The sequence below is a fragment of the Patiria miniata genome, unplaced genomic scaffold (assembly GCF_015706575.1).
Source record: "Patiria miniata isolate m_02_andy unplaced genomic scaffold, ASM1570657v1 HiC_scaffold_5, whole genome shotgun sequence".
Classification (NCBI taxonomy): Eukaryota; Metazoa; Echinodermata; class Asteroidea; order Valvatida; family Asterinidae; genus Patiria; species Patiria miniata.
Window position 1 is genome coordinate 11,910,263 of NW_024037072.1, and position 20,104 is coordinate 11,930,366.

A 20,104-nucleotide genomic window follows, 5' to 3' on the forward strand; every position below is an offset into this window, starting at 1 on the left:
TTTATTTGTTTTAAATTTCAGTTGTCTGAATTCATTAAAAATTGAAAATATAGCGAAGATGTGTCACGTTGGAAAATTTCAGGAAAAAAAATAGGAAAATTTGGTTTAACAAAAGTTCACAAAATGTCTTATTTTTTTCCCCCTAATCTGCGCTTTGTTGTAAATTTCTGCCGGTTTAATTTTCTTTTCATGTTTAAGCCTTACGACATTAATAGGGGTGAATTGGATCTTTAAAGTCGTGCATGAAAGGATTTACGATAAAGATAAAATCTTGTATCTATTTATATAGAAATATTTGTCAAAGCTGCTGCTAAACTATCTGTACTTCTCATTCTTCGGATGGATGTAAATTTCTGTTGATATTCCTGACTACAGCTTGAGTAATGTGGACTCTAGTTTATCTGGAAATATTTTTTATTGAATGTTGAACAGCTTTTATGTTGCACATTTTTGTTAGCTATATATCTGGCATAGTTTTGAACATTAAAAAGTAAAAAAAAAGGTATTTTTATTTATTGTTACGTAACATCAGTTGACTTTAAGTTGTTTATATGATTGAATTTGAAGTTAATCAATAAAAGTTGAGAACCCCAAAACGAGGTGTTATGTACCATTCCATGTACGCCCTAATGCAACAATGAACGGATGAACACTAGTGATGTGCGGCCAATCCGATTTGTGAACTGCATCAAAATAGGTGGAGATCTTGGTGGTGTGAGAATGTTATGAGTTTGAGATCTCTCCCAAATGTACAGTATGCTTATATAACATTTCCAAAATGGCGCTTCCCTTTTACTGCTTACATAAGACAATTGTTCTACAGAGTGGTACAAAAAAACCAGTTCACTCCTTTTCAGAGGCAGATTTTTCGAAATTGGGGAAACACGTTGAAATTGCTTCAGGATATTCCTAAACTACAAGATCATTGGTGGTATATGCATGGTGAAAACGGCGTTGATAATAAAGTTGGAGTTTAAAAAAATAGTTGCCATTTACAGAAAAATTGTCATAAAATAGTTTGTCCTCAAATAACTCTATGGCAGTCATAGACCTAATGTATGTGCCTATGTTCTTTGTGCAGGCAGTGTTGACCATATCTCATAGACTTGCGTAAGTGTGGACAAACTGGTGACCATCTCTCTAAACCGTCGCCATTGCGGCGTTGTTTTTTTCCGACCATATACCACGACGATACATGTACTTCAGAAATATCTTAAAACAATTGTAACATGTCTCCCCAAATCCGAGAAGAACTCTCGGTACATACATAAATGATATTAGGCCTATCGAGATAATTTCTTTCTAAATTCCGCAAGCATGGTTTCCAATGGGATGACGTCACGCCAAATTGATGCTCAGTCAATGTCAATTTGTCAAAGCTAGTTTTTGGATTCCTATAAAATATAGAACAGACAAAAGAGTGGAAGTTTGCGAAATCACACCATTTTGGTAGGCCTACCTTAAGGTAGGCCCTAGGCTACGCGGAAAAAAAACTTGCCGCGAAAGTTTTGGTGCAAAACAAATGGAAGCTTGTGACGCTGATCATTCAGGATTCCGGCCCGGAACATGCAATTTTGTCAACAGCCTGTCCGAATGAATATATGTGCTGAAATTTGTGGACAAGTTCAGGCAGCACTGGTACATGGTCCACGTAGCCTAGGCCTAAAAATATTAAGCTTGCCACGTGTTGAGTTTGACTTTTGTGGCAGACGATAGCCCTTTAAAATCTTGTGTCCGATACCCTGACGACACACGCGTGTCTTGCTGTACAAGACGCCTGGGAGACAAACTACTCGTCGTAGTCGACAAATTTTGAGTTGCCGCCAAAACGAAGAATTATCTCTGGATACGTGCAAGTTCTGCAAGGCGGCGAGAGTTGCACGTTTACAATGAGATTGCGTGGACTGAAGTTCTTAACGACCACGACCACTCGGTTTCAATCCTGTAATTAACAGAAGTGGACTGAACGTCTGAAGGCAGTTTTAAATGGTAAGAAAAATTTGATTTTACTAGGTTTACGGAATACGGTGTTCCACATTTGAACATAACGATGTCGCCATGCGATTTTCAGTGTTGCACACTGAACCTGCTGTAATTCTTGCATGCTCGTCTCTTAATAATACGCCATAGCTAGCTCTAGACGCAGCATCCCAGCTTCGCACGCATGGTGTTTTTATGATAATTTTGTAAAATATTTTCCCAGTGTAGGCCTCTTTACGAGATGTGTTTTGAGAATGCAGGTGATTCACATGGTTATTAAATAAAATACAGATTTAACAACTGTCACCATGTCTCTAGTATTTCTTCTTTTTTGCAAAATTCTCTGCTGTGCCTGTGTTATTAATATTAGGGACTATGGTTAGGCCTTTATATGTATAACTGCAGAAGCTTCCATAAATGAAATTTTATACAATTGAGTCTGAGCCCGATTTTCAGATTATATGACATGAGGGGCTCCGGTTTGTTATTTTATTATTATTTTTAATTTCGTTCTGGTAGTGACACCAAGGATTAATTCCTTGAAAGTGCCCTAGGTGCTCTGCCTCTGGCTCGAAAGCCTGGAGAAACCTGTAGAGAGAAATTACATTTTTAGAGGTGGGAGGAAAACCCCAGAGGATCTTCTGAGGAAAACCCACGGAATCAGGTAGGGACTGAAAACCCAATCCATATATTGTCCAGGGCAGGATTTGAACCCGGGTCACAGCATTGGAAGGCGAGGAAAGTACTGCTAAGCCAACCTGACTCCCCCAGGATTGTTTAGCAATTCGCCTTTTTCATTCATGCACATCTCATTATCGGTTGCTTTATGTTTGAAGCATTATATTCTGCATTCCTTTAGAGAATTGTGATCCTCACCTTTGCAATAACAGTTAAATTTTAAAAATGGTGCAGTTTTTCCTTCAAGGCAAAATTATGCCCATTTGAAGTTTTGATGTCACTGTATCACAGATGTAAAAACAGAAAATTTACCTGTTAAAAGTTTAGGTAAATTGTGCATTTCTTGATGCTGCAGTTGAAATCATCCAAGAAATCATCTTTAGAGGCAAAAATATGGTCTGAACTTTAAGAATAGCATTTAGGTATACATAGTTAGTTTGACAAATTTGCAAATAGCTGAAAAAAAATCACACCTAGACCTATATTATAAGCTATATAAGCTCTGCTCCAAAGCGCTTATAGTTTCGACAAAACACACTACAAATATGACAAATATGAGTTGAATGTATGTCACAGAGTCCTTTGAAGAGTACATTCAAAATTTTGACCAAAAATTTTCTTGTTAAATTTGGGGAATAAAAGTGGTGCGGCTGACAGTGGCAGCTACCTGTGGTCTCCTGCCTGGCCAGCAGCAAATTTTACTAAGAGCAATTAAGTCACAAAAAGTATAAAACATGTGTTGCACGAATATACTAAAATAATACAAGATGCAATAAATGTTTGCTGTCATGTTTATGGGGAGTGTGCACAAATTATTTCCCCACAATGAGACGTTTGTAAAGAATCTGTCCCGTGCACACCAGTGCCATGTTTTGGTCAATTGCTCAATTATAAAATGGAATGCCCTTTTGCAAAAGTCACTGCCTCATTTCATCTGAGGTGCTTGTACTTGTTAGCAGGCTTACACACATAGTATGCAAAGTTAAACCATGGCAACTAGAGTTTGGCAATCAGTCATGCTATATGCACAAAAACCTCAGAATGTATAGAGCTTTTTGTGTCTTGGAGGAAGATGGATAACGCAGTCTCCACTTCATGACAACTTAATGCCTAGCTTGGCTCGGGCCTTTTAGAGCTTCCCCAGTGGCCTGCTCTGTGTCCTTGGAGACCCAGGATGTGCATCAAGCAAGATGAGGCAGAGGTTGGTTCAAAACACTTCCCGATGGAAATATAAAGGAATGGAGAAAAAGGCAGAACATGTTATGCCATCATCATGTAGCCCTGGACTTGATTGTCACTGTGCTTCAGCTAAAAAAAAGAAGTAAATTGAGAGCATGCACATTCATAAAATGTTAATGGTAGTATACATCAATGTGGTCTACAGCGAGTCGCCAGCTCCGGGCATTGTGGGGGGGGGGGTAGTACCAACTAGGGGGGGGGGACATTACATGTACATTAAAAAAAACCACATAAATACATACTAGGCATGGTGTTTGTCGATAGGGGGAGGGGGGAATGCCTGCCGGGAGGCCCCCCCCCCCCCCCCCCCCCCCCCCCGAAGGGCCTGGCATGGTGGTCTAAATAATTTGTGCATAATTTCATCGCTGATGAATCCAACAGTATATAATACATGTATCTTTATGATAATAAAAAAAGTGGGACATTTCTTTTTCCGATCTTAGCAATGAACTATTTTAAAATCAAGTCTCAAGTGAATTTTGTTATTTGAAGAAAACCATAAATTTGTTTGATAACATAATGACAAACTACTTGATACCCTTACGGTAGGCATATTTGAAATTGATGCTAACTATTATGCAGCCTAAATGTTTTTACTGCTTGTGTTTTCAGCTACATGGCATTTGTATCTATGTGTTGCACTGCCAATTGTCACTACACATGAATAGTGAAAATACGTTTTGGAGGTGTTTTCAGTTTGAGACTTGTCACATAAGCACGCTGCCAATCTTTTTTTGTTTTACTCATGATGTTAACAAACATGGGGTTTGGGACAGAAATGCTTATCTCAAATCCAGGTGTTTTTTTCTCAATCTGTTGTTTAAAGTTGGCCTCCTATTCTAGTCAAATTCGCAAAATTCAACATTATGTAGTGTATGGTACATGCCATGTTATTGAACAGGTTATACTGGTTGGAGATGTGCAGGTACACTGTACATCACCCGAGAAATTTTGTTTGCAGCGACTACATTCAGGCAGCCATGCATCTTGGCAGCCATGCATCATTCAATTTCCATCGGGCCATACCCAGGCATGAATCATACATGGCTTATGAAGCCTCAAGTGGCAGAGTAAAGTGCATTGTGCTGTCATTTTTATCAAATTTTTATGAGCCAGTCCATTCACTGACAGAGATGCCAATCACCCACTGGTTCACTGCAATGAATAAATTACAAATCAATTTTTTTTTGTCTCCTATGTACTGAATAGTGCCACATCCTTTCAAAATGAAACATGAAGCAAATGTAGTCCGAGGTCTAGTCTTCAATGGCCAATCTTCATGGGCCTGTGTATGAATCCTTTTAAGCTACACCAATTAATAACAACAGCCAAAGCAAGCACAAATACTGAACTTATCCAAAAGAGTGATTTTCTTTTGTGAAACTGACGGTTAAAAAAGAGAAATGGAAATGCACCAACTTTGCCCCACATCATAATATTTGTAGTGACTAAAGCCTTTGAAAATTAATTCAATTCATGTTTCCAGGAGTCATTTGTTTAATGAAAACATTTACAATGTACAGAGTAGGTTCTTTAACCTGGCACCATTTCATATTTAAATTCACGGTACATTTTTACCATCGGTCATGTAATGTGTGACTCAAAAGTATTTCAAAAAAACAAGCAGAAATACTGTAGCTTAAACATTTAAATGCCTTTTATTTGATTTGTACCAACTTATGGTTCTGTGTCTCACACTTGTAAATGTAACACCATAGCATCAACAAATCTCTAATACCGGTACACATGTACCACTTGACAGTCTTGTTATATTAAATGCACAACAATGAAATCCCCACCGCAAATTAAAGTCACAATGTGCATTGTATATATATGCACACCAAGTATAGTGTTTATCAGCCCCAGAATAGTGTCATCACCACCTCATTTCCAGCAGGAATCCCACTGAAGAGGAACAATGAAGACAGCATATATAATCTGTTGGTGTGTCATCACCGTTGCCTCATTTGTTTGTGATGACATGCTTCGCAACTCATCACAACCGTAATGTTATCCTTTTGGTGATGGCAATATTAAAGGGGCCGGGTTTCTATATTCAGTTTCCCTTGTGAATTCTAAGTTGTCCTGAAATTTTTTATGTCACCTTTCTGAGGCATACATTTTGTACCTTGAAAGGATACTGTACTTGAGAGATAATGGTTAAATTATTAGGTAAAATCACACCGTTTTACTATTTAATAAAAAAAAAACGTTTGTTGTTTTTTTCACGTGGAATTGCATATTGCTGCAATAAACCAAAAGGGATGAGAATGTGCCATTTTTTTAGGCCTACATTTTGGATTTTATGTTACTTTGTGCAATCTCTTAGTTGCATACAGAAAGCCTTTTGTTATTTGATGAAATGATGCCTGCTGGGGATGGCAAGCAAATATAACGTGAATCTGATCACTAATTCAGTGTGCATTGTTTTGATTGTGATTAAGGCAATTAAGTCCGTAGTTATAGACACTTGTCAGTTATGTTTTCCCACATCCTACTTTTGCCACAAGGGACTCTGAATTACCACTCAGAATGCTCTACAATTGACTCTATTTTAAACTTGAGTATGTGACAATGTAAAGCTGATTTACATTGCATAATTTGGCATACATGTAAGTGATATTTTTGTGATATACTTTGTTGATTTCTCAACCAGAATCTTTATGTTTTCTGGGGTTTTCCCCAGAAATTTCTTGTTTGAGGTGTTCCTTTATGCATTGTGAGCACTTTTAATGGGTTACCATCAGCTACATTGCATTTGGCATACATGTAAGTGATATTTTTGTGATATACTTTGTTGCTTTCTCAACCAGAATCCGTTTTCTGGGATTTTCCCCAGAAATTTCTTGTTCGAGCTGTTCCGTCATGCATTGTGAGCACTTTTGATGGGTTACCATCAGCCAGATGGGCCAGCTAGTGCACATCATCCAGCACCACCCCGATTATGACCATAAATCCACACATCTGTAATTCCAATGTAGCCATACTTCCTCCTCCCCCACCCCCTTCTCTCCCTCTTCTCTGACTCCATTTATCTCATCATTGAGATTAATCACGGTGGGGAGCTCCGTCACATCAATCAATGTAGTCAGACAATTTGAGCTCCTAACAAATGGGATATGGGGGGCTGGTATACTCGTGATAAGTCATAAAGCCGCCCATCTCCAAACGAATCCACTCATTCAGATATTTGTACACATTTAAAGGAGCTGTGCTCATGCTTGGTAGGAGATTGCACCAATTAATAAACCTTACTTGGCCTTCAAGATATTGCCTGGTAAGATGATGCAAATTCTGCAATCTATTAAAGATTATCACTGATTACTATCTGATTTCACTTAAATTTGTGCAAAAGTCAAGGAGTTTAAAGGAATCGAAAATATACTTGGGCAAGACGAGAGAGAATTGCAATGAAGGAGAAATTTAATAAAGGACTCAAGATGGGTAATTTTTGTAGACGGTACATATAACACTTGTTAAGTTCTACAACAGTCCTCTGTGTGATAGTGAAGTGTCCAAAAATGGAATGGAGAACTCCTCTTGTGAACTATGAGCTTAGAATGCGGTTTGTTTGAAACTTGGTCAATCTTTAAATGTATGGTCCAAAATGTGACATATTTCCTGTCCCTGTTAACTCTGAACTTTGTGATTTGCCATTCAAATATTTTTAAGAATGACTTCAAACGATGTTTTTATTTGTTGGGTAGATAGTTTGCTATTCATGGTCACTCTTGGAGGGTAAATGTATTGAGAAATACATTGAGAATTATAAAATCAGACATGTCGGATATAATAGGGACAGGAAAAAAAAGTGGACCCGAATTTATAGAATGACCCAGATGGAGAAATTTGAGGCGACATCATGTGAGCCTATAACATTCGAAAAAATGAGCCATCAAAAAAGGCAAGCGAAGTGTACTCGCTATTTGAGCATACATCGCAATGTACAATGTACCATCCCTTTAAACCTTTCCATTGGTTGCATTGTACTCGCTATTTGAGCAAACATCACAATGTACAACCTACCATCCCTTTAAACCTTTCCATTGGTAGCATCATGAATTATCTGTGCCCTGGAGGTAGGCTGTGTTCCAGAAAAAAAAAGTTCATTTTCATCATCATTACCGCATGCAAAGTCGGCGTGTGAGGAGGTGTTACCCTGTATCTCTAGTCAACGCCTTTGCCATCTGTTACGATAATGTACGTGCTATGTCCACATGTCCTGCATTGTCACGCACAGTTGCTCTGTAGGCCTACGTGAGTTTTCTCTGCAGTCCTTGGCTGACATGATGAGGGATGCTGGATGAGTAAGATGTATCGGAAAATGGAAAATGTTCGGTTTGTGAAAAATGTGTGGAGCGATTTATCTGAATTAAAACCTTTTGGTTAAAATGCTAAAAATTAACATTTTTATTTTATCAAATACAGCCGAACACCTTCATAAAATCTTCTTGGGACTTTACAACTTATCTTGTTATAACAGGTACCTTGTATTATCAGTAATGGAAAACAAAGGAAAACAAAGACTTGGGTCAAAATGGAAAATGTTAGGTTGTGAAAAATGTGTGGAGTGATTTATCTGAATTAAATCCTTTTGGTTAAAATGCAAAAAAAATAAAAATTTTATTTATCAAATACAGCTGAACACCTTTATAAAAATCTCATTGGGACTTTACAAATTACCTTGTTATAACAGGTACCTTGTATTATCAGTAATGGAAAACAATGGAAAACAAAGAAAAACAAAGACTTGGGTCGAACATTTTCCTTGTTATAAGCAGGATGTTGTATTAACAGTGCTCTTATCAGGGTTCGACTGCAAAATCATGAAATGAAAATTGGGCTTGGTTGGACATCACAAAGAAAAAATGAATAATTTGCTCCTGCTGCCATTAATCGTGAGGCAGGTGTATTTTTTGAAGGAAACATTCATAAATTTTTGCTGCATCTTGTTTCTGGTTTTTGCACAGTAATAAGGCTTTACAGGGTGCCAAAATGTTTTATTCTTTTAAAATCTTTTTGTAGAATTATCTCTATCGCCCTCCAAGTTTGAATCTGAGTATATAACTGAATGTGAATACTCTGAATAACCCTAAAATGCACAAGGTCACAAGGGATGATCCATGCTTGCTAGTTGGGGTTTCCAATTTTAAAGATATTCTTCTCTAAGAGAAGCCACTTCGTGTTCAGCATCAACCAGATCAAAAAGAGAAATATTAACAGAACATTGAACTTTCACTTTGTTTCCCCCACAGTTCACTGTGAACTGGCAATAGTGCCACCTAGTGGCAGGTATTATCCACAGAGGTTACAAAGCAGTGATTTGTGTTGTGCATGTACATGTAGTAGGAATATAAGTGGTGGATGCAAAGTTTTCCTTTAGGAGATGTGCACTATTGGACATTTAGGTGATCATATTAATGATTTTATCTGTTGTAGAATTTTGCATTACTAATAATACTTTGATATAATCTGTTCCAAAAATTTAGTGTAAAGACTCTGTCAACAATGACCAGTACATGTTTTGTAAGAACAGAGGATTATGAACTGTTGTTGCTGGATGCTGCCCTCACGAGTCTACTTTCTTCACACAGTGTATGTAAAGTTAGCCTTCTTGTCCAAAAGAAAGGCTTGAGATGTTGCTGCATAGGGAACTACCGGTACCATAGTTGCATAGGTTTCAACTGGGATGAAAGAAATGCAAGTGTTAAAGAGGTTGTGGAATGCTGGAAGACATTTCCGTCATTTTTCGGGTAAATGTAGCCTAAGGTGTGATGAAATAAAAACAACTATTGTGTCTGTCATGAAATGAGTACAAAAGGTACTTTTGAGAGCTGTTTTTCAGGTCCTGTTTCGACCCGAACGTGCAATTTGTGTAAAAGTGGTCGTTGGGGGCAGCAAACAAAACATAGTAAATCATGACGTAATAAACAGGACTCCCGATGCAGCGTAGTATAAATTAGTCCTGTTTATTACGTCACGATTTACTATATTTTGTTTGCTGCCCCCAACGACGACTTTTACACAAATTGCATGTTCGGGTCGAAACAGGACCTGAAAAACAGCTCTCAAAAGTACCTTTTGTACTCATTTCATGACAGACACAATGGTCGTTTTTATTTCATCACACCTTAGGCTACATATACCCGAAAAATGACGGAAATGTCTTCGAGCATTCCACAACCTCTTTAAACATGGTGTTATTTTCAAATGACTTTTGAATTTTAAATGGCATTAGGCTTAAGTGGAAATGGATAGGGCTTCTTATTCCAGCTCCTTATGACTAAGACAATTCAACATGAGCTGATAAAAAAAAAAAATACGTGAATAGTGAAGTTTAGATTTAATCCTGTAACCCTGTGGAATGTTTGCAGTGTCTGAGTTGGACTTGTTGAAACTAAAATGTTGGTGAAAGTTGTCCAGATGCTACATTGACCAGTCAGTTGTCACCAAAATCAGCGTTCTCCTTGCCTAGTCCTTGCTAATAAGACCGCACTGCAGTTTTGCCACAGGGAAAATTGAAATTAATGACAAAATATGACCTAGACCACAGTATACAGTGTTTGGCTGTTGAAGTTTGTAAAAACATTGTGTCAGCTCTGTTGCAAGGCTAATGAGTGGTTAAGAGTGACTATGCTGCAAACAAAAACAGTCCATAGAAAAACCTCCAGGCTATTTTGTTCTGTTTTTTCATACCTCAGCGAATTGAAAAACCTTGATTTCTGTTGTAATACATTTTCAATTGCCTTTACAGTAAGAGTGGACCATTTGCAGCTATCCAAAAAGTAACCGACCAAGTTATTGTTAAAAAGCTTAGGCCAGAAAAAAAAATAGTTCTGCTTCCGATTACATGGCATTCAAAAATAGTACGGTAGGTAGGGAATGTTTTTTTTTTGGGGGGGGGCCAATTTTTTTTTTGTACGATCATATGGAGACGTATGCATGTAGTCAAGGGTAAAAGATAGAAATTGATGGTTTTTGGTGTTTTTTCCCTCATTTTTCCCATAAAAAAAATAGGGTAGGGGCTGTCAGAATAGGGTAGATAGGGAAACCGGAAGCAGAAGCCTTATTACTTGGTTTTGAGATCATAGTAATGAGACTAAACTCCCAGAGAAATTAGTCCTTCTGGCATGCTGTCCTTTTGAAGAAAACAATGAAAGATCTATGATTTTTCACTTCAAACTGTTAATCTGTTACATTCATTTGCTTGAAATGGTTTTTGTGGTTTTTATGTTGCCTTCTATTTATCTTTTATTGTTTCCATTCTACCTTTCATAAATTTCATTGTACTGCTTTTATTTTGAGAAGGATCAATTTACATGTAACTGTTATCAGTCAATTTGTCAATTCAAATCTTGTAGATAGGTCAGAATATCGAGTTACATGCATTGAAAGCTTTTGTTTTGAAGAAAACACCATTATTTCCTTTACTGTGGAGCTATCCTCAGTCTAAATGGCACATCAAGTGATGTGAGTTTATCAGTGATAAGACTTTGGCAGCTTGAGGTAAACATGTCTGGGAGAGTTTACCACAAAATGAGGCTTTTCACGCAATAGGCATTGGCAAGATGAGGTCACAGAGGTCATTTAGCCCACCAAAGAGGTCAGGGACCCCCCATTAGGCCTGTCTGTCACCTCCTATTGTTTTGAAGTGCTTGTTTATAGCAAACTTCCTCAGGATGGACAAGTGAGGGAGTTAGCGGTTTTTGAAATCCTGCCAATTGCATTTAATAAAATAATAACCATCATAAGTAGAGAAATATTTCCACAGGCCACATTTATGTATATTTCATATATAAGTGAATTTGAGATGTACTTTTGAGGTATGTCTCAAGATATGATGTTTTCTTTAGAAAGTTGAACAAACACATAGACAGAATTTTTTTTCAGGAATGCGTACCGTAGCCTGCTAGCATACTTGGGTTGGATTGTTCAGTTTGAGAATACCAATAAATAATTTCCTGGAGATTCCAGGTTTAAACCACACTCCAAATTTCAACTTAAGATTGGTAAAGATGCGAACAATGTCATGATCAGTTTTGAACTGTATATTTTCGAAGAACTTCTAACCTTTCAATTTTGTAGGTTTGAGAAAGACAACCAGGAACTGACACTGCAAATGATGCATCTTTGTACTGAACAGCATTCACAGCATTGCTTTTCACATGTAAACCCTAATTGCTTCCAAGGGAAGGTGCAATATCCATACAGAAAAGTGATCGATATGGTTTGGCCAGTGCTGCAGGCTCACAGATTGAAGGGGTTGAACTTAAACAGTTGTTCATAGTTAGCAGAAAGAGTGTGGTAGAATTAAACACTGTCATAGTTTATCTTCAAAAGTAAGCATGGAATGTGCAGACAATCCCTTGCTATCATTCTCGTAAGTCTTGGCGCTCTTTTGCAGTGAGGAAACCACACACACGCAATCTCATTCTCATCATATGTCTTGTCATCACCCTCACACTGACAGCCCACCATATGTGCCAAACATGCCTTCCCCAGCTCAAAAAAGTGCGTGTTTGTTTTCCTAATTTTTCCCATTTCTGCATGCATTGTCAACGTCATGATGAAGAGGACCAGATGCCAAACCGATAACGGTGATCGCGCTTCAAACTCCAGTCTGGTACCCTTGTCCCGGCAGTCCACCGCATACTCCTGATGTTTACGGGAAACAGACAGGTTGTAAACTGTGATGGGGCCCCGTCACTGGTGGGGTGACACTAATTTGGTGATTACTTTGTTTGTTTTCCACCATTAAAAGTCCCATTTCACTCACTAGGTGTAGCTCCCTGTCACCAGGAGATGTATACAAAGAATGTAGTAGGCTCTTGACTCGTCTAAAGTCAAGATTTTCTTGGCAAAATGCAAGTATACTTTGAAGTAGGTATTTCCGGATCTGCGAAGTTTTGTCCTGGAAGAGTCCGAGTGTTTCCTATTGTTATGTGGTCGTGTACACTAGGCTAGTAAATTTTTCTGTGTTAGCAGAAAGTAGAGAGAAATCAATTAATAATAATTACAAGTGAATTATCCGCTTACATGTAACAGAATTCAGTTTTTGACACAGGCATTATATCGACATCCACTGACATTCCTTTGCATGATTTTGTTTACAAAGATTTCGTTGAAAAGAGTATTTAACAGAAATATGAACTAACAATTGGAAACTATTTTTTTTTTTCTTTGTTCTCCTCATGCTATTATTTAACACATTTGCAGAATAATATCTGCTACTTGGTATTTTCTTTATTTTTTACGTCCCAATTCCATGCTACAATAAAAGCAGTTGTTTCTATGGGCTGAGTGCACAAACAAGAGAGGGCGCTTATTTATCACGCGAGCGTCATGGATGGGACACACCGTGCGCGCGTACTGGTTTGCACGCATGTAGCACCAAGTACGCACAACTAATTTTATTCTGAAGGTGTACAAAGCCATGACATCTTCGCCCGAGCGTCAGGTGTCGTCGGCAATGCGTTCGAAAATGATCACTCCAAGTGGTCACCCCCAAGTCTTCCTTCCTTACCATTGAGGGGGTACTTGTGCACAGACCAGAGCCCATTAAATGCAGCTAAGCACATTGAAAGAGAAATTGGTTTGGTCTGGTAGATGATTTCACCTTATTCAATTCAAATTTTAGATTTGAACATCACACATGGATAATTTCCAGAAGACGTCTTATTGCCATACACAACCCTATTAGCCATCTGTGCAGGTGTTCCTAAGAAACAAAGAGACAAGAATTCTAATTTCAAGGAAACAGACAGGCTTAGGTGCATTTACATTAACTACACAGAATTTATTCAAAGCAATTTTATGTCAGCTTTTTTCCCCTCAAAATTTGAAGTAATAGGATATCATTCTGCACTGTGTGTTTTGCATGTTCAGTTTCTGAAAGCAGTGTTCTGTAATTTGCCACTCTGTTTTTTCCCCTGTCTTCTCCTCTGCAGACTCATTCTAGTTGTTGGACAAGGTCAAAGCTGCAGACTCTGGATAGATAACCAAAGGTATGTTTTTCAATGCCGTTTTATTGTAAGTTGTGTGCATGAATTTAATGATAGAGTAGACCATTTGTAAGCTGTGCATTTTTTTCATTTGAACCAACAAAAGTGCTCGAATGACGGATGCTTAATAACTAACCTGATGAAGTTTTAGCTCCGTAAATGCTGTATATTCCCAGAAAACAGAACAAATATAAATAATATTCCGGATCTCGATTCCAATTCCAAAGTTATTGAGTCATATTTTGAATTGCACCCTCTCTTATGCATAATCCCAAAATCAGCATTCGGGACAAGATTCTCATTCAGCATCCAAAAAGTAACTGACAAAATTATTATGAAAAAGCTTACTTGGTTTAAAGGTAGTAATGAAAAACTCCCTGTGAAATTATTCCTTCTGGCATGCTGTCATTTTCAAGAAAGTAATTTCCAAAGATGTGTCAAGTGACTAATTTTTGGAACTTTCCGAGAATCTGTCCCCATGCATTCTAATTTTTAGCTAATAATTTTGTCAGTTACTTTTTGGATGGCTGCAAATGGACTACTCTATACCTTTAATGTGCCAGATTAGGATTGATGCCAGAGATGCATTCATATGGTCATTCTGTACATTTGGGGTCGAATAAATAAATCATTTAAGTCATTGTTACTTGAATGGCAAACTACAAAGTACCAGGGTAAAATGAACAGGGAAAATGTCACTTTAGTTTATAAATAACATGAGCCATAAGGCTTATAGCATACAGTATGTACTTTTATAAAGTAAAAGATAAAAGTGCAGATTTTTCTTTCCCTGTTTCCCCTCAGCCCAGTCTCCTTTTGTGGAGACAGGAGGAATTGAGAAGGGAACTTAGGGAAAAAGACTCATTTTCATTCTGTGCATGCTTGGTTACATTTCATGTATGTACTTTGAAATCGAAGACTAATTAAATACAAGTTGATGGTACGTCTCAACTGCACTCGTTATTCCTTTGAGCGCCGAAGTGCTCAGATTGCACACGTATGTACACCAAACTGAATGTGACTGGCCGCATGTTGGTAACTTTCATATAAAAATGTTTGACAGGAGAATTTGACTCGACCCCTTGTGATTAATTCGTTGCCAATTTCAGCTTTAGGATATCACTGTATCGTTTTCAGCAATGTGACAAATGATAGCTTGATTTTGTGTCTGGGCCAAAAGTGTATTTCAGATTAACCTCCGAAGTTGTCATAAACATCTTGATTTCATTTTTTCGGGGTCGGAGGTGGGAGCGGATGATGTTTCCCCAACGTCAGTTATGACAAGATTGTCTGACATGAGTGTGTAACTGAACTCACAAGCCATGACAGGGCTCATTTGTAAATGTGTCAGTTTTGGATCCAGAATGTTCACCTCGGGAAAGGTCAGTTGAGTTTGCCGGCAATGTTTGCTTGTTCTCTTGCAGGTTTCATAAACGCGTTGGATCTGAATCTGGACAACTCCTTGTAGTTTAGAGTAGATTATTAAAACATTGATTGTAAAAAAAAGTGAAAAATATTAAAAGTTTTGTGTAATGATTAATAACTGTTGTTTCCATCCCTTTATCGGCCGTTGTAAATGTAAATAATCCTGAGGTGTACGTGCAAGTACGACGTATTTGAAAACAAAATAGAAGAGTACAATATAGTCTGAGGAACTTTTTTTTGCAGTGTTGTGCATTTTCGAATAATTCAGTATTATTTGATTATTTTAACTCGAACATGATCGAATATTCAAATGTTAGAAATGCGCTAGCCTGAATCGGCTGCCTACTGGGCTTTGCGTGTGCCTGTGCTTGTCAAAAGTTGACAAAAAAATTATTGATTGTATATATCGGTAGCGGAATAATTAGGCAGATCTAAAGAAGGAATTTGACAAACAATAAAACCATGAAACTTAAAACAATAAAATAAGTAACATTGTGGTCGCTCTTCATTGTCACTCTTCATCAAATACATCAGTGAAGGGGTAAACCAAATAGTGAATTTACATCAACCAAACACAAATTCCATTTTATGAATACATGTAGCTTCACCATCTCATCAAGACTGCTCTCAGTTTTTGAATATTTGAATTGAAAAAATTCTATTCGGATATTTGGTGGATGATCGGATATTAGGTATATTTGGCACGAGCCTTTTTTTTCTAATATTAGTGCAGACAAGGACTTTATTGATCAAATCTCATACAATTGCAGGTTTAAAAGCTTGAAAACCTATATTCAATTTGGTCAGTTAATTAGGTGGATTGCAATTTTTTGGGTCAAAAGTTTGACACAATAATGAAACCACATTTGATGAAGGTGTTTCTTTAACAATCAATTATTTTTTTAGTATTCTAAGGTTTTTTCTTTCTCCCAACTAAAGCAATGAGGTCCAACTCCCCCTGGGCTTTTATATCCCGATCACATCCCACTGCTGACAAGTCCAATCCCCTCCGCAGTGGCAGGAGATTAAATTGTGGATTGAGCCTGTCCTCAGGGCAGTAAATCCGGATTAGGGGATTAGCACAGATATTTGGAAGGAGTGGGTTTTTTTGTGTGGCATGTCTGCGGTATGCAGGGACTCATGATGGGGAGAATTTTGAAGGTGTTGCTTGCATGAGGCACTGGATGTTGTATCCATGGGAACTGGTTTGAGTCATCCATTTGAAATGCATTGAAATCGCTGCAGACCCTGAGGGGTTTTCATATTGTACAGTCTATGTATCAGGTAGACAAATGTGTCATGCAAATGCATGTACACACCGTTCAGTTATTCCGTTGCATTCCCACTAGCATACATCCTATTGAGTTTTTGCATGTTAGAACTCAGTACTCATATTGATCAGTTAAATTTGATTTTACAAAGCTGCGTACACTTTCTGTGAAATAATTTCACGGATAATTTTGTTTGGATTCAAATATTCTAAAGCAGTACATATGTGTTTAATCTTTTGTAAACTGGTATCTGAGGCACATTCATTCAGTCAGTTAAAACGAGGGCATTTGGCAAATTTTGTCTTTTTTAAAGCAGGTGAGAATAATCTTTACCCTAGAATTTGATTCTCAAAAGGTTGGCTCAACTTGATACAGGCTATCTGTGCAAATGATGTTCGAATGTGGACCATTAGTCATTCAGTTGACCCACAAGTTTCTGCAAGGATTTTCACCTTGCACTTCTACATGTAGGACAAGGTCGACAAAAAAACTAAATTAGTGAGCCAAACAAACCTAATTCCTGCTTTAATGAATGTAATCCAATTACAGTGTTTTAACAGGACTTAAGAGGGCAGCGTCATCTCGCTCACCACGATTCGGTTTCTGCCGAGTTAAGTAAAAAATTAGCGCAGGTCATCCGACAAAATGATATTTGGAAGGCCGGGCCTGTAAGGCTTCACATGTGAGATCTCACACCGACAGGGGAGAGACAGGAGGTGTGACAACTGGGGTGAGACTCCCCAGGGGGTACCTGGCACAAATAGGGACAAATAAGGGTGGGGGAAGGTGGAATTCTCTACGTGTGACAGGTGCAGGCATACCGCTGGAGTTAGCCCGACTTTGAGAAAATATCATGTTCGGCCGGTCAGGTTTGGCGAGAGGTGGCAAGAATTGATTGCCGAGATTTGTTGTTTTGTGCCTGGCATATTTTCCCGTAATTTCATTTGGGCGGAGAGAGAAGGATCCTACGGTGGGAAAAATCCGCGGAGTCACTCTGTGGGGGACAATATTTCTTAACCTCAGAGATTTCGGAGTTTCCCTTTCATACAGGAATAGAGAGAACTGATTGAAACTGATGTTTTTATAGCAGTACCAAAATCATAACTGAATTGTGCTGACGAAGGACGTACTTCTGTCTTAACTTGAGTTTTGTACACTTAGTATGTATACGGAAGGCTAAGTTGTGAAGTCATAACACTACAAATAAGTGGAACAGGTACATCCTAGACTGCAAGATTTCAAAATATAAAACTATGAACATTTAATCACTTCCATTAGTATTCTACAAGTAATTACAACTTGCCTCCCCACATGATGTCTTTTAAATTAATTGCCAATTGTACAAACAAAAGGTTTTATCATTGAACAATGCAAGGTGCATAGTTTTTCAGAATGCACTTATTAGTCAGAATTTTCGAATCACAATATTAGGTTGTGGTTAAAATTTATATTCATTGTACATGTGCTACCGATACTTGCTCAGCATCTCCACTAACCAGAACATTCATCAACAATCGACACCTCCTCAGTCCAAAATGGTATGACCCATGTCAAAATGAACTCTGATTGGTCCAATTCTACAAGTTGAGTGAAGGGGTTACCGTCGCTGTGTGGGGCTTCGGCCATCTGCAGCCCGGGGACACCCAGCTCGTCCATATCAGATGATATTACCTTATAAAAGCTGACCGTTCTTGCATTGGGCCTTCATAGCGCCTATAATCCATGGTCAAGTCCACAACCCATGTTTTGATTTCAGGCTGTGTACCTGACAGAAAGGTATGCCCTAATTGAGAGCTGGGCATTGCATGAGGAGGTTTTTGGAAATAAATTCAAGGATGAAATTTGTTTTGGACACGTATTTTGAGGAACACTGTGTGGAACCTTCAGTGCTACAATCATTTTCAGTTTGCTATGCTTTTTTTGGTTAGAAGAAAAGATTTGTGGTGATGTTCTGTTTTAAGAGACTAGATGCAAATGATGTAGATTTACACAACTTTTCATGTCTTTCATCATCAGTAGTTATATAACTGACCACAACTCTAGAACAAACTCTTGGGAAACATTAATTTAAAAACATCCAATCAATTTGGTAAATCTTGCAGTTTTGTAAATTTTTGATAAACTTATTAAGTGAACAAGTGTGTTCTATTCCCGTGAACAACTGGACCCTCCCTTTTAAAACAAAAGTTCACCTGTAATGTAGTGTTTCCTCAGCAATAATTAGGTCCAAATGCACTCCCCTGAGTCCTACCTGATAGCACCCCCTATTGCCGCCCCCAAGGTTGAGAATACATATTTCTGTTGTCTTTGCCAGGTCATTGAGTATCCAGGTTCCAGGTAAACATCTTGGAATAAGTCAAGGTCTGTGGGGCCTTCTGGGGACAGCGCTATCACTCACTTGAACACAATCCTCCTGGCTTTTGAAGTAAGTTTCAGAGCTTTTGATTGCTGTGTGATTTTTGTTAATTTTTCATAAGATGGAATTTGCGTAGGGGTTATGTCAATTCAGTATTGGGATTGCCCTTCACTGATGTTTTTTAAACAAACGTGTCCCACACGAGTAGTTTTTGATTTTTTCCTCACAATCACCAGGACAACGCTCAGTATACATGTTATAAAATATGTCAGTGAAGGGCAAAACCCAATATTGAATTTTTAAATTAGTCGCAGCATAATGAATCACAAGCGATGATACGGTTTAGATTCTGAAAATATTTATTCAACCGTCTCCATAGTTCAACATGGCTCTATACTCATTTGCTTTTGACTTGAAAAAATATCCATCTGTTGAGTTGACATTTGTGTCTTCAACAGTGTCAGATTAAATATCATTGGTGAGTCAATGTTTATTCCTTGCTCAAGTGTGCACATTTATTCAAATGATTATCCATGCAGCTGCACAGTTGTGTTTCCATGGCAACACCCTGGACATTGAGGGCATTACGAAAGTCATATGTCCCGCTCAAGATGGGAGTGGCTGTTCTTGTCCCTTTGCCAAAACTGGAATGTGCAATTTTAGTCCAATATGGACATTTGTGAGCATTGAGCAACACATACAATAATTCTTATGATAAGAATAAAATAATCAAAATAAAATCAAAGACATCAACAGTTGATGTGGCGAGCAGAAATCTTGATTACTTTTTGAGCACCTATTGACATTTCAAAGTTCCTGTGATGTAAGTTTCTTAACCCTAAATCTCTTGAGTGTGTAAAAAAAATCATATGAAACTTGGGGGGTTCAGGACTGTTGATATGAACTACATTTTTGTTGTTTTTAAAAAAGTTTACATTTAACCATAGAGGAATAAGTTTTTTTGTAAGGAATAACTATTATATAAACCTGCTTTTTATTCTTTGCATCTATAGTCTATTTTATGATGGGTTTTCATTATTTAAGGGCTTGTTCATCGTTGAGCATTTTCAAACAAGTCATTTCCAATTTAAGCCAGATACAGTACACTGACATTTTGCCAAGAATGAGACTCCCAAAGTGTTCCTTAATTGTAT

At 37.9% G+C, this 20,104-nt stretch overlaps 1 long non-coding RNA gene across 1 annotated transcript; it reads left to right on the forward strand.

Annotated features, from left to right (window-relative positions):
• The first annotated feature begins 1,913 nt into the window (after positions 1-1,913).
• Positions 1,914-19,019, forward strand: LOC119740316. The gene is made up of 3 exons (XR_005272666.1): positions 1,914-1,989; positions 13,845-13,901; positions 18,909-19,019. It is a non-coding gene; the product is annotated as an uncharacterized LOC119740316 (long non-coding RNA).
• Positions 19,020-20,104: the final 1,085 nt, after the last annotated feature.